The following is a 13008-nucleotide window of genomic DNA, read 5'->3' as shown; positions in this document are numbered from 1 at the left end:
CGGTCATCTCTGTGACCTTCGGAGGCCGGGCGCGATGTTATGACGTTATGACGTCACGTCCGGCCTCGGCAGTTGTACACTGCCTTTGCCTCGGCCGGGAAGCCAAGATTTTTTCTTCTTTTTAATGCCCTGTACACACTATCAGATTATCTGAAGACATTTGTCTTCAGATTTACCTTTTCTATGTAGTGCAAGGGCCTGCCGGATTGCATACAAATTGAAAGTGTTTAGGTTTGACCTCATATTATATGGTTTTGGTAAGTCTACAGACAAAAGTCTTCAGATAATCTGATAGTGTGTACAAGACATAATTCTGGAGACGAGATGTGGGGACTTTTGGACCCCAGGTCTCTCTGTAAAGAGGACCTGTCATGCCCTATGCCTATTGTAAGGGATGTTTACATTGGTTGTAATAGTAAAAGAAAAGTGATCATAAAAAAAAAAAAAAAAGAGAAAGTATCAAAATATAAAAATAAAAGTAAAATAAACTAAAAAGAATAAAATAATTTAAAGCGACCGTCACAGAAGCGAACACATACATACGTCGCACCCTCATATGTAAACGGTGCTCAAACCACACATGTGAGGTATCACCGTGAACGTTAGAGTGAGAGAAATAATTCTAGCCCAATAACTTCTCTGTTACTCTAAACAGGTAACCTGTAAAACATTTTAAAACTTTGCCCATTGAGATTTTTAAGTACCAGTTAGCAGTTTGGCGCCATTCTACAAGTGTGCGCAATTTTAAAGCGTGACATGTTAGGTATCTATTTATGCGGAATAACCTTATCTTTCACATTCTACAAAACAATCAGGCTAACTTTGCTCTTTTGCTTTTTTTTAATTAATGATTTTTTTTTTCCATATAAAATGCGTTTGAAAAATTGCTGCGCAAATACTGTGCGGCTTAAAAAGTTGCAACGACCACCATTTTATTCCCTAGGGTCTCTGTTAAAAAAAAAAAAAAAAAACATATATATAATGTTTGGGAGTTCTGAGTAATTTTCGATAAAAAAAAAATGATGTTTTTTTAGTGTCAGAAGTGAAGTGTCAGAATTGGTTTGGGTGGAAGGTGGTTAAGGATGCTGTGGCCGGCTTCTTGGATCACTCCTTAACCAGCTATACGCAGTTTGTTAAAGAAAAAAAAAAAAGTTCAAAAACGCAAAATGCACCACACAATGCGCTTAAAACTGCAACCGCATAGATGTGGGTGTTCTGGTAGATCATATGCTTAACCACTTCTGGATCGGAAGATTTTCCCTCTTAATGACCAGGCCATATTTTGGGATTCGGCACTGGGGGCCAGCAGGGGGCAGTAAGGTAAGAGCAGGAATAGAATACTAGATAGGAGAGGACTGGAGGCGGAGAGCCTGTTCCACTCTCCTGAGGAAGAGAATCCTAATAGACATAAGATAAGATAGAGGATTCTCCCCAGGAATGGCCTCCCAGCTTCCCAACCAGTGCCTGCCTATCCTAGTGGTGAAAGCGGTATCATTTGTATATAGTGATCTAAAGATAGAACTGTATAGGAGTAAGAGTGTACATTCTAGTTTAGAAGATTGTAAGTCGGGAGTTTTAACCGCTTGCCGACTACCCACAGTATATTTACTGCGGCGGTCAGCCCCTCACAGGCAAAGTGACGTAGGGCTATTTCGCTAGCCTGTGAGGGTCTCGGGAGTGAGCGCACGCCGCCATAGGCGCGGTCACGGACCCCCCCCCCCCCGCACGTGTGACCGGTGGACCCAATCGTCCGCCGGTCACTCTGCGATCGTCGGTGGAGAGGGAGAAAGGCAGGCGGCTAATGTAAACAAGCCGCCTGTCATTCTCCCCTGTGTAGAAACACTGATCATACGGTTCTACTATGTAGGACCGTTGATCACTGTTCCTACAGCTCAAGCCACAGCCAATCACAGTTAGAATCACGCCCCTAGGGACACACACAGCCCCTCCCTCTCAAAAAAAGTTAACCCCTTCCCTGTCAGTGTAATTTTACAGTAACAGTGCATATGTATAGCACTGATTACTGTAGTAATGTCACTGGTAACCCCAAAAGTGTCAAAAATGTCAGTCAAGGGTCCGAATTGTCCGCCGCAATGTCGCAGTACCACAAAAAAAAATCGCAGATCGCCGCCATTACACGTTAAAAAAAAAAAATGACAAAAATCTTTCCCTTAGTTAGTAAACGCGATAACTTTTGCGCAAACCAATCAAAATACGCTTTTTGCTATTTTTTTTACCAAACATATGTAGCAGAAAACAAATTGGCTGAAAATGTTAAAAAATTTTGATTTTTACATTTTTGTTGGGGAATTTCATATAAAAAAATGTGAAAATATTGTTATTTTTGCAAAATTGACGCTCATTTTTTGTTTATAGCGCATGATCAAAAAATCACACAGGTGATCAAATACCACCAAAAGAAAGCTCTGTTTGTGGGAAAAAAAGGACGTGAAGTTCGTTTAGGTACAGCGTCGCACGACCGCGCAATTGTCCATTAAATTCACGCAGTGCCGAATCGCAAAATAGGCCCTGTTCAGGAAGGGGGTAAAATCTTCCGGGGCTTACGTGGTTAAAGGAGTGGATCTCAGTCAAGTTTGTATCATATAGATCAGCTTTTCTCAACCTTTTCCACACAGAGGAACCCTTGAAATAAATCTCTGGTCTCGGGGAACCCCTGCTAAAAATGAAACATCTGCAACGCATGACACATTAGTGTGACAGTCAGTGGGAAGAATGCTCCTTACTCTTGTCATCATTGGGAAGAATTACCCCCTTACAGATAGCTAAAAGGAACAATGGTGTCATTGGGAAACTTATCTGAGAGGCAGAAATTGCCCATTGCTCCACAAAAGATATGATATAGGTTGCCAGTGGACCCACTGTCCCTCTATAAAAGAGAAGAAATAAAGGGGTTCATTTTGTTAAAGTGATAAGGAGTGACATACCATCTGAAGGTGATTTTGTGGGACAATTTCCAAAGACTAGCAAAGCGAGTATCCTTAACCACTTAAGCCCCGGAAGATTTTACCCCCATTCCGACCAGGGGGTATTTTGCGTTTCGGCACTGCGTGACTTTAACGGACAATTGCGCGGTCGTGCGACGCTGTACCTAAACTAATTTGGCGTCCTTTTTTTCCCACAAACAGAGCTTTCTTTTGGTGGTATTTGATCACCTGTGCGATTTTTTTGATCACGCGCTATAAACAAAAAAAGAGCGTCAATTTTGCAAAAATAGCAATATTTTTCACATTTTTTTATATGAAATTCCCCCCAAAAAAAATGTAAAAATCAAAATTTTTTAACATTTTCGGCCAATTTGTTTTATGCTACCTATGTTTGGTAAAAAAAAATCGCAAAAAGCGTATTTTGATTGGTTTGCGCAAAAGTTATCACGTTTACTAACAAAGGGAAAGATTTTTGTCATTTTTGTTGTTTTTTTTTTAACGCGTAATGGCGGCAATCTGCGATTTTTTTTGCGGTACTGCGACATTGCGGCGGACAGATCGGACACTTGACTGACATTTTTGACACTTTTGGGGTTACCAGTGACATTTCTACAGTAATCAGTGCTATACATATGCACTGTTACTGTAAAAATACACTGGTAGTGAAGGGGTTAACTTTATTTGGGAGGGAGTGGCTGTGTGTGTCCCTAGGGGCGTGGTTTCAACTGTGATTGGCTGTGGCTTGAGCTGTAAGGACACTGATCAACGGATCTACATAGTAGATCCGAGTGATCAGTGTCTTTACAGCGAGGAGAATGACAGGTCGCTTGTTTACACAAGCTGCCTGACATTCTCCCTCTCCCCCGCCGATCGCCGAGTGGCCGGCGGACATCGGGTCCGCTGGTCACACGCGCGGGGGGGGGGTCCGTGACCACGTGGGAGCGGGAGCGCGCCTCCGGCGGCGCGCGCTCGCTCCCTAGACCCTCACAAGCAAGCAACGTAGCCCTACGTTAGTTTGCCTGTGAGGGGCTGACCGCCGACGTAGATAGTCGTGCGGCGGTCGGCAAGTGGTTAACATAGCTTCCAAAGGCCACTACCCATCAGGTGTCGGTAAAGGAAGAACCAATGTTGGCTTCCCACCTCAGGAAGGGAGTTCCTTTTGAAAATGTTGTTTTATCCTTTAGCAGTTTAGCAAAAAGAGAAATACTGTTTACAAATGGTATGGAATTTCAGTGCCCATAATGTGTCTGTAGCACCCTCCTAGGTAGGTGCAGATAAAGTAAAGTTGCTCTGTCTGCTTATCAGAAGAGCCTGGATAATAGTTAGGCCTGTTTCATGTGTCCAGGCTGTGATTCATCTGGGCTGAGGGAGTGTCCCCACTGCATCCAATAGGGGAGCCTGTTGGACAGTGGAGGAAACCCAGCCAGTGATGCACAGGCTTTTGTAACTATCTCAGTGGTTTGGCACAAGCAGTGTTGCATTCTGGGATACATTATAAAAGCCAAGGGCACGTGTGACAGGGGGTCTTTGGGCTGGGAGCCAAGTCCTAGAAGGAGGGTGATGGCTGTCTCCTCTTCTGCAGCTGTGAGGGTGGTCATAGGCCTAGTGAACCAGTGGTGTGGCTGAACCCAGAGGTCCATTGAAGCTGACTGTGAAGGAGACGGCAGAGCAACTCTGGAAAAACAGTGTCCGTGAGTACAGGGGAGCTTGCCAATGGGTCTGCCCAGGAAGGGGGACCACTCCAGTGGCTAGAGTCAGCAGATGGGTGTCAGCACACAGACAGTGAGCAAAAAGGGGGTGCCAAGTTGTTAACCCTGAAGAGAATATTCAAACGGGAATGGTCAATTTAACTTCACTTCAGTGGCAGGGTGAAGCAGCGGTCTTGCCGCATTCTACAGTCAGTTCTCCTCAGAATTGTGCATAGTTACTAGTTGGAGTATCCCACTCATCCCTTCTCCCATCCCAGTTCTAAATAAAACACAAAATCCAACATCCGCTGGACTGATTATTGTCTGAGCCAATGACTTTTAATGCTGTTTATCTGCTGTCAGTTGCTAATGGTAACCCAGGGGAACCCACAAAGTGTAATTCTCAGCAGCTCTCTAGGGGGCAGTGCTACATGTCATACGTGTTTTCTAAGTGCAAACTCTCTACTTGTTTAGTTTGGACCTGAACAAGAGCTGTTTCTATCATGTGGGTCATTGATTTTTTATCTTTATAAGAATGCATCACTCTGAATTGTGGAAACTTTGTAACAAATTCTGCGCTTCGCCATCTCTTTGTGCACTGGACTTTTCCTGATACATTCCTGGCCTGCCTCCACCAGAGCACTGAAATTAAATCTTTCAAGTCAAGCTGTAAACCATTGTCATCGTTTCATTTCCATGGACTGTACGTCTACTTTAATTAGGAAGTTTTTTTAAAGAAATTACTTGCATAAACCAAGAAATAATATATAGAACCTGTCAGATGGGAATACGAGCTCCTTATTCACCTACCGATTTCTCTCAGATGTGACAGCTCCTCGGTGATGTTACTATCTGCGCAGGATAAAATAATAATAAAAAAAATGTTATCCAATGAATTCTGCACTTTGTCAATTTTTTGCCCACTGAGCTGCCCATGCTAAACTCTTAGCCTGCCTCCAAGTCAAGCTGTAAAACGTCATCATATTATGGATTCCATGGACTGTACTTCTACTTTAATTAGGATGTTATCCAATGACAGAGAATGCACATAGGTACACTTACACTATGTTGTTAAAAGTATTGGGACGCCTACCTCTACACACATGAAAATTAATGTCATCCCAGTCAAAGTCCGTAGGGTTCAATATTGAGTTGGCCCACCCTTTGCAGCTTTAACAGCTTCAACTCTTCTGGGAAGGCTGTCCACAAGGTTTAGGAGTGTCTATGGGAATGTTTGACCATTCTTTCAGAAGCACATTTGTGAGGTCAGGCACTGATATTGGACGAGAAGGCCTGGCTCACAGTCTCCGCTCTAATTCATCCCAAAGGTGTTGTATCGGGTTGAGGTCAGGTGCAGGCCAGTCAACGTTCTCCACCCCAAACTCACTCATCCGTGTCTTTATGAACCTTGCTTAGTGCACTGGTCAAAATAATTTGGTGAAGGGGGAATTATGGCGTGGGGTTGTTTTTCAGGGGTTGGTCTTGGCCCCTTAGTTCCAGTGAAGGGAATTCTTAAGGCGTCAGCATACCAAGACATTTTGGACAATTTCATGCTCCCATCTTTGTGGGAGGAGTTTGGGGATGGCTCCTTCCTGTTCCAACATGACTGCACACCAGTGTGCAAAGCAAGGTCAATACTTTTGACAATATAATTTATCTTACCTGAGATTTAGATTCAGGTTTGATTCAACTTCAATCCTAAACTAAAATGTATTTTAAATTTAAAGCGGTTGTAAACCCTTAGAACAAAAAAAAAAAAAAAACCTGCAAGACAAAGGCATAATGGGCTAGTATGCATCGCATAGTGGGTGTAACTTACCTTAGAACGAAGCCCCGACACGGACCCCCGGACATCGCTGCTGGCGCTGCCATGATCCCTCGCCGTCTCTTCCGGGTTCGGCGGCTCCGGTGCGGTGATTGGCCGGAAGAGACGGCTCCGGCGCGATGATTGGCCGGAGCCGCGATGACGTCACTCCCGCGCATGCGCGCGGGAGTGATTTTTCCGGCAAGCTCCCGGCAACTTAATTGAAGGTCCCCCCGGACCTTCAGAGCGCATGCCCCGCTCGCGAGAGCGGCTGCATGCACTGTAAATATCTCCTAAACCATGCCGGTTTAGGAGATATTATTTGTACCTACAGGTAAGCCTTATTATAGGCTTACTTGTAGGTAAAAGTGTCAAAAAGCGGGATACTACCGCTTTAAGTACATATTTTTCAATTTTTTCAATTTTAACCTATTTTAAATTCCAAATACATTTTTGGTCAGCAAGATTGCACTGACCCATATCTATTTAGTTTAGTATTAAATTATGGAATTTAAGTTTTTCCAGTAAAAAGTAATGCTACAGTGAGACAGTGACATTTTAGATACATGTGCCTCGTGGTAAAAGTTTGGGGAAGATCATTAATGGTTCCAGCAAGACTGTGCCACTGTGTACAAAGCCAGCCCCATAAAGACATGGTTTGACCGGTTTGGTGTGGAGGAACACTTAAGTGACCTACACAGATCCCTAAACCTAACTCTCCTGAACACCAAAGTGATGCATTGGAATTAGAGTTGAGCGAAAACCTGGATGTTCAGGTTCGACGGGTTCGGCCGAACTTCGCAAAAAAGTTAGACTTAACTAAACTTAACCCGAACTTGACCGCGAAACCCGAACCCTATTGAAGTCAATGGGGACCGAACTTTTGAGCACTAAAATGGCTCTAAAAAAGTCATGGAAAGGGCTAGAGGGCTGCAAATCTCAGCAAAATGTTGTTAAGAGCATGGCAAGTGCTCTGCAAACAAATGTGGATAGGGAAATAACTTAAAATAACATAAAATACATACAAATAAAAAATAATCATCTTGATCTAGGAGGACGAGGCCCATATGGAGTAGGAGGGAGGTTGAGGTGGCGGTGGATGTGGCGGTGTAGGTAGAAGCGGCGGTGGAGGAGGACGAGGTAGCCAACACTGGTTGTTGTCTTTAATTTAATTTTTATTTTTAAATTAGGGTACACCCCAAAAGAGTAAGAAAGATCAAAATTACAACAATGGCTGGGTAAGGCCGGTACACATGTCTATTTTGCACAAGGTACGGAAAATCCATGCCTGCTTCATTTTAATGAACGTGAGCTTGTCCACATTGGCTCTGCACAGGCGGCTGCGCTTGTCTGTGATAACGCCCCCAGCCGTGCTGGGGGCCAGCAGGGGGCAGTAAGGTAAGAGCAGGAATAGAATACTAGATAGGAGAGGACTGGGGGTGGAAAGCCTGTTCCAATCTCCTGAGGAAGAGAATTCTAATAGACATAAGAGAAGATGGAGGATTCTCCCCAGGAATGGCCTCCCAGCTTCCCAACCAGTGCCTGCCTATCCTAGTGGTGAAAGCGGTATCATTTGTATATAGTAATCTAAAGATAGAACTGTATAGGAGTAAGAGTGTACATTCTAGTTTAGAAGATTGTAAGTCGGGAGTTTTAAAGGAGTGGATCTCAGTCAAGTGTGTATCATATAGAGCAGCCTTTCTCAACCTTTTCCACACAGAGGAACCCTTGAAATAAATTTCTGGTCTCGGGGAACCCCTGCTAAAAATTAAAAATCTACAACTCATGATACATTAGTGTGACAGTCAGTGGGAAGAATGCTCCTTACTCTTGTCATCATTGGGAAGAATTACCCCCTTACAGATAGCTAAAAGGAACAATGGTGTCATTGAAAACTTATCTGAGAAGCAGAAATTGCCCATTGCTCCAGAAACCCCGAGCAACCTCAGGAGGAACCCTGGTTGAGAAACCCTGGTATAGATATTTCTAGTATCTGAAACTAGTCAAAAAAATGACAACCTAGAAGTGTGTCACTTTAATATATGTCCAAAAGATATGATATAGGTTAAAAGTGGACCCACGGTCCCTCTAGCAAAGAGAAGAAATAAAGGGGTCCATTTTGTTCAAGTGATAAGGAGTGACATACCATCTGAAAGTGATTTTGTGGGACAATTTCCAAAGACTAGCAAAGCGAGTATCCTTGAACATAGCTTCCAAAGGCCACTACCCGTTGGGAGTCGGTAAAGGAAGAACCAATGTTGGCTTCTCACCTCAGGAAGGGAGTTCCTTTTGAAAATGTAGTTTTATCCTTTAGCTGTTTACAAATGGTATGGAATTTCAGTGCCCATAATGTGTCTGTAGCACCCTCCTAGGTAGGTGCAGATAAAGTATAGCTGCTCTGTCTGCTTATCAGGAGAGCCTGATTAATAGTTGCATGTGTCCAGGCTTTGATTCATCTGGGCTGAGGGAGTGTCCCCACTGCATCCAATAGGGGAGCCTGTTGGACAGTGGAGGAAACCCAGCCAGTGACGCACAGGCTTTTGTAACTATCTCAGTGGGTTGGCACAAGCAGTGTTGCATCCTGGGATACATTATAAAAGCCAAGGGCACATGTGACAGGGGGTCTTTGGGCAGGAAGCCAAGTCCCAGAAGGAGGATGATGGCTGTCTCTCCTCTTCTGCAGCTGTGAGGGTGGTCGTAGGCAGTCGGCCTAGTGAACCAGTGGTGTGGCTGAACCCAGAGGACCAGTGAAGCTGACTGTGGAGGTGAAGGCAGAGCAACTTGGGAAAAACAGTGTCCGTGAGTACAGGGGAGCTTGCCAATGGGTCTGCCCAGGAAGGGAGACCATTCCAGTGGCTGGAGTCAGCGGGCGGGTGTCAGCTCACGGGCAGTGAGCAAAAAGGAGGTGCCAAGTTCTTAACCCTGAAGAGAATATTCAAACAGGAACGATCAATTTAACTTCACTTCAGTGGCAGGGTGAAGCAGCGGCCTTGCCGCATTCTACAGTCAGTTGTCCTAAGAATTGTGCATAGTTACTAGTTGGAGTATCGCACTCATCCCTTCTCCCTTCCCAGTTCTAAATAAAACACAAAAAACAACATCCCCTGGACTGATTATTGTCTGAGCCAATGACTTTTAATGCCGTTTATCTGCTGTCAGTTGCTAATGGTAACCCAGGGGAACCCACAAAGTGTAATTCTCAGCAGCTCTCTAGGGGGCAGTGCTACATGTCATACGTGTTTTCTAAGTGCAAACTCTCTACTTGTTTAGTTTGGACCTGAACAAGAGCTGTTTCTATCATGTGGGTCATTGTTATTTTTTATCTTCATAGGAATGCATCACTCTGAATTGTGGAAACTTTGTAACAAATTCTGCGCTTCGCCATCTCTTTGTGCACTGGACTTTTCCTGATACATTCCTGGCCTGCCTCCACCAGAGCACTGACATTAAATCTTTCAAGTCAAGCTGTAAACCATTGTCATCGTTTCATTTCCATGGACTGTACGTCTACTTTACCCACTTAAGCCCCGGAAGATTTTACCCCCTTCCTTACCAGGCCCTATTTTGCGAATCGGCACTGCGTGACTTTAACGGACAATTGCGCAGTCCTGCGACGCTGAACCCAAATTAAATTGATGTCCTTTTTTTTCCCACAAACAGAGCTTTCTTTTGGTGGTATTCGATCACCTGTGCAATTTTTACTTTTAAACAAAAAAAGGGCGACAATTTTGAAAAAATAATATTTTTCACATTTTTTTATATGAAATTCCCCCCCAAAAAATGTAAAAATCAAAATTTTTTAACATTTTTGGCCAATTTGTTTGGTAAAATTAATCTCAATAAGCGTATTTTGATTGGTTTGCGCAAAAGTTATTGCGTTTATTAACTAAGGGAAAGATTTCTGTCATTTTTGGTGTTTTTTTTTTTATCTAGTAATGGCAGCGATCTGCGATTTTTTTTTGCGGGACTGCGACATTGCGGCGGACAGATCAGACCCTTGACTGATATTTTTGAGACTTTCGGGGTTACCAGTGACTTTACTACAGTAATCAGTGCTATACATATGCACTGTTACTGTAAAAATGACACTGGCAGGGAAGGGGTTAACTTTATTGATGATGCAGGGGTTAAGTGTGTCCCTAGGGGCGTGATTCTAACTGTGAAGGGGTGTGGCTTGTGATGTAACCACAGAGACATACAATCCTTCATAGCAGGATCTTATAGTCTCTGCAGTTACACCAGGGAGAATGACAGGCGGCTTTGTTTACATCAGCCGCCTGCCTTTCTCCCTCTCCACGTGGGATCGCAAGTGATCGGCGGATATCGGGTCCGCCGGTCACACGCGCGGACTTGTTAGGGAACGAGCGGGAGCGCGCCTCCGGCGGCGCGCGCTCGCCCCCTGGAGGCTCACAGGCTAGCAACGTAGTACTACGTCACTTTGCCTGTACGGGGCTGACCGCCGCAGTAAATAGTCGTGCGGCGGTTGGCAAGCGGTTAATTAGGACGTTTTTTTTTTTAAAGATATTACTTGCATAAACCAAGAAATAATTGATAGAACCTGTCAGATGGGAATACGAGCTCCTTATTCACCTACCGGTTTCTCTCAGATGTGACAGCTCCTCGGTGATGTTACTATCTGCGCAGGATAAAATAATAATAAAAAAATGTTATCCAATGAATTCTGCACTTTGTCAATTTTTTGCCCACTGAGCTGCCCATGCTAAACTCTTAGCCTGCCTCCACCAGAGCACTGAAATCAGGACTTTCAAGTCAAGCTGTAAAACATCATCATATTTTGGATTCCATGGACTGTACTTCTACTTTAATTAGGACGTTTTTCGAGGAGAAATCTCAAATAAATAATTTATAGAAGCTGCCAGATAGCAATACAAGCTCCTTATTCACCTACCGGTATCCAACAGACGTGACTGCTCCTCGGCCAGGTTCTTATCTAGTTAGGATAAAACAATAATAGGAAATGTTATCCAATGACAGAGAATGCACATAGGTACACTTACACTATATTGTCAAAAGTATTGGGACGCCTACCTCTACACACATGAAAATTAATGTCATCCCAGTCAAAGTCCGTAGGGTCCAATATTGAGTTGGCCCACCCTTTGCAGCTATAACAGCTTCAACTCTTCTGGAAAGGCTGTCCACAAGGTTTAGGAGTGTCTATGGGAATGTTTGACCATTCTTTCAGAAGCACATTTGTGTGGTCAGGCACTGATATTGGACGAGAAGGCCTGGCTCACAGTCTCCGCTCTAATTCATCCCAAAGGTGTTCTATCGGGTTGAGGTCAGGTGCAGGCCAGTCAACTTTCTCCACCCCAAACTCACTCATCCGTGTCTTTATGGACCTTGCTTAGTGCACTGGTCAAAATAATTTGGTGAAGGGGGAATTATGGCGTGGGGTTGTTTTTCAGGGTTGGTCTTGGACCCTTAGTTCCAGTGAAGGGAATTCTTAAGGCGTCAGCAAACCAAGACATTTTGGACAACTTTGGCTCCCAACTTTGTGGGAGGAGTTTGGGGATGGCCCCTTCCTGTTCCAACATGACCGCACACCAGTGCACAAAGCAAGGTCAATACTTTTGACAATATAATTTATCTTACCTGAGATTTAGATTCAGGTTTAATTCAACTTCAATCCTAAACTAAAATTTATTTTAAATTTAAGTACATATTTTTACATTTTTTCAATTTTAACCTATTTTAAATTCCAAATACATTTTTGGTCAGCAAGATTGCACTGGCCCATATCTATTTAGTTTAGTATTTAATTATGGAATTTAAGTTTTTCCAGTAAAAGTTAATGCTACAGTGAGACAGTGACATTTTAGACACATGTGCCTCGCGGTAAGAGTTTGGGGAAGATCATTAATGGTTCCAGCAAGACTGTGCCACTGTGTACAAAGCCAGCCCCATAAAGACATGGTTTGACCAGTTTGGTGTGGAGGAACACTTAAGTGACCTACACAGATCCCTAATCTCAACTCTCCTGAACACCAAAGAGATGTATTGGAATATCAGTTGTGAGCCAGGTCTTTTTTTGGCGCCCAGTGTGGGGCCCAACATGTCAGCCAGATCTTCTCACCCAACATCAGTACCTGATCTCATAAATGGGCACAGATTACCACAGACATCCCTAAAATCTTGTAAAAAGCCTTTCCAGAAAAATAAAGGCTGTTGCAAAAGGGGACAACTACATATTAACTGTCATAGTTTTGGAATGGGATGTCCAACAAGCTTTTTAACCACTTCCGCACTGCTCACTAGAGCTCTACTGCAGCAAAGTGGCTCGATAACGTCTGGCGACGTAGACCTACGTCGCCAGACATTCACGCTTCTCGGCGGCGCACGCGCGCCGCCAGAGGCTCGCTCCCACTGTATTCAGTCACAGCGGGAGTCGGGCCAGGGGAGGAGCAGCAGCGATCGCCGCTGCTCTTCCCCGATCGTCGGGGAATCGAGTGTGGAGATCCGCCCGCTTGTGTAAACAAAGCGGGCGGATCTCCTAAGTGACAGGCAGGGACAGATTGCAGGATTTAGCATAGCTGAACATGCGATCTGT

The 13008-nt window shown here is 44.1% G+C and overlaps 1 protein-coding gene and 1 long non-coding RNA gene across 2 annotated transcripts in view; one reads left to right on the top strand and one right to left on the bottom strand.

The window, feature by feature from the left end:
- Positions 1 to 13008, bottom strand: part of LOC309554195 (C-type lectin domain family 10 member A-like) — a 1138017-nt gene that overhangs the window by 379947 nt on the left and 745062 nt on the right. The window lies entirely within an intron of this gene.
- The window catches only part of LOC309554196, a 1064551-nt gene that overhangs the window by 381157 nt on the left and 670386 nt on the right, over positions 1 to 13008 (top strand). The window lies entirely within an intron of this gene.

The sequence above is a fragment of the Pelophylax lessonae genome (assembly GCF_965119305.1).
Source record: "Pelophylax lessonae genome assembly, chromosome: 4".
NCBI classification, from domain to species: domain Eukaryota; kingdom Metazoa; phylum Chordata; class Amphibia; order Anura; family Ranidae; genus Pelophylax; species Pelophylax lessonae.
This window is presented reverse-complemented; position numbering and strand designations above follow the sequence as displayed.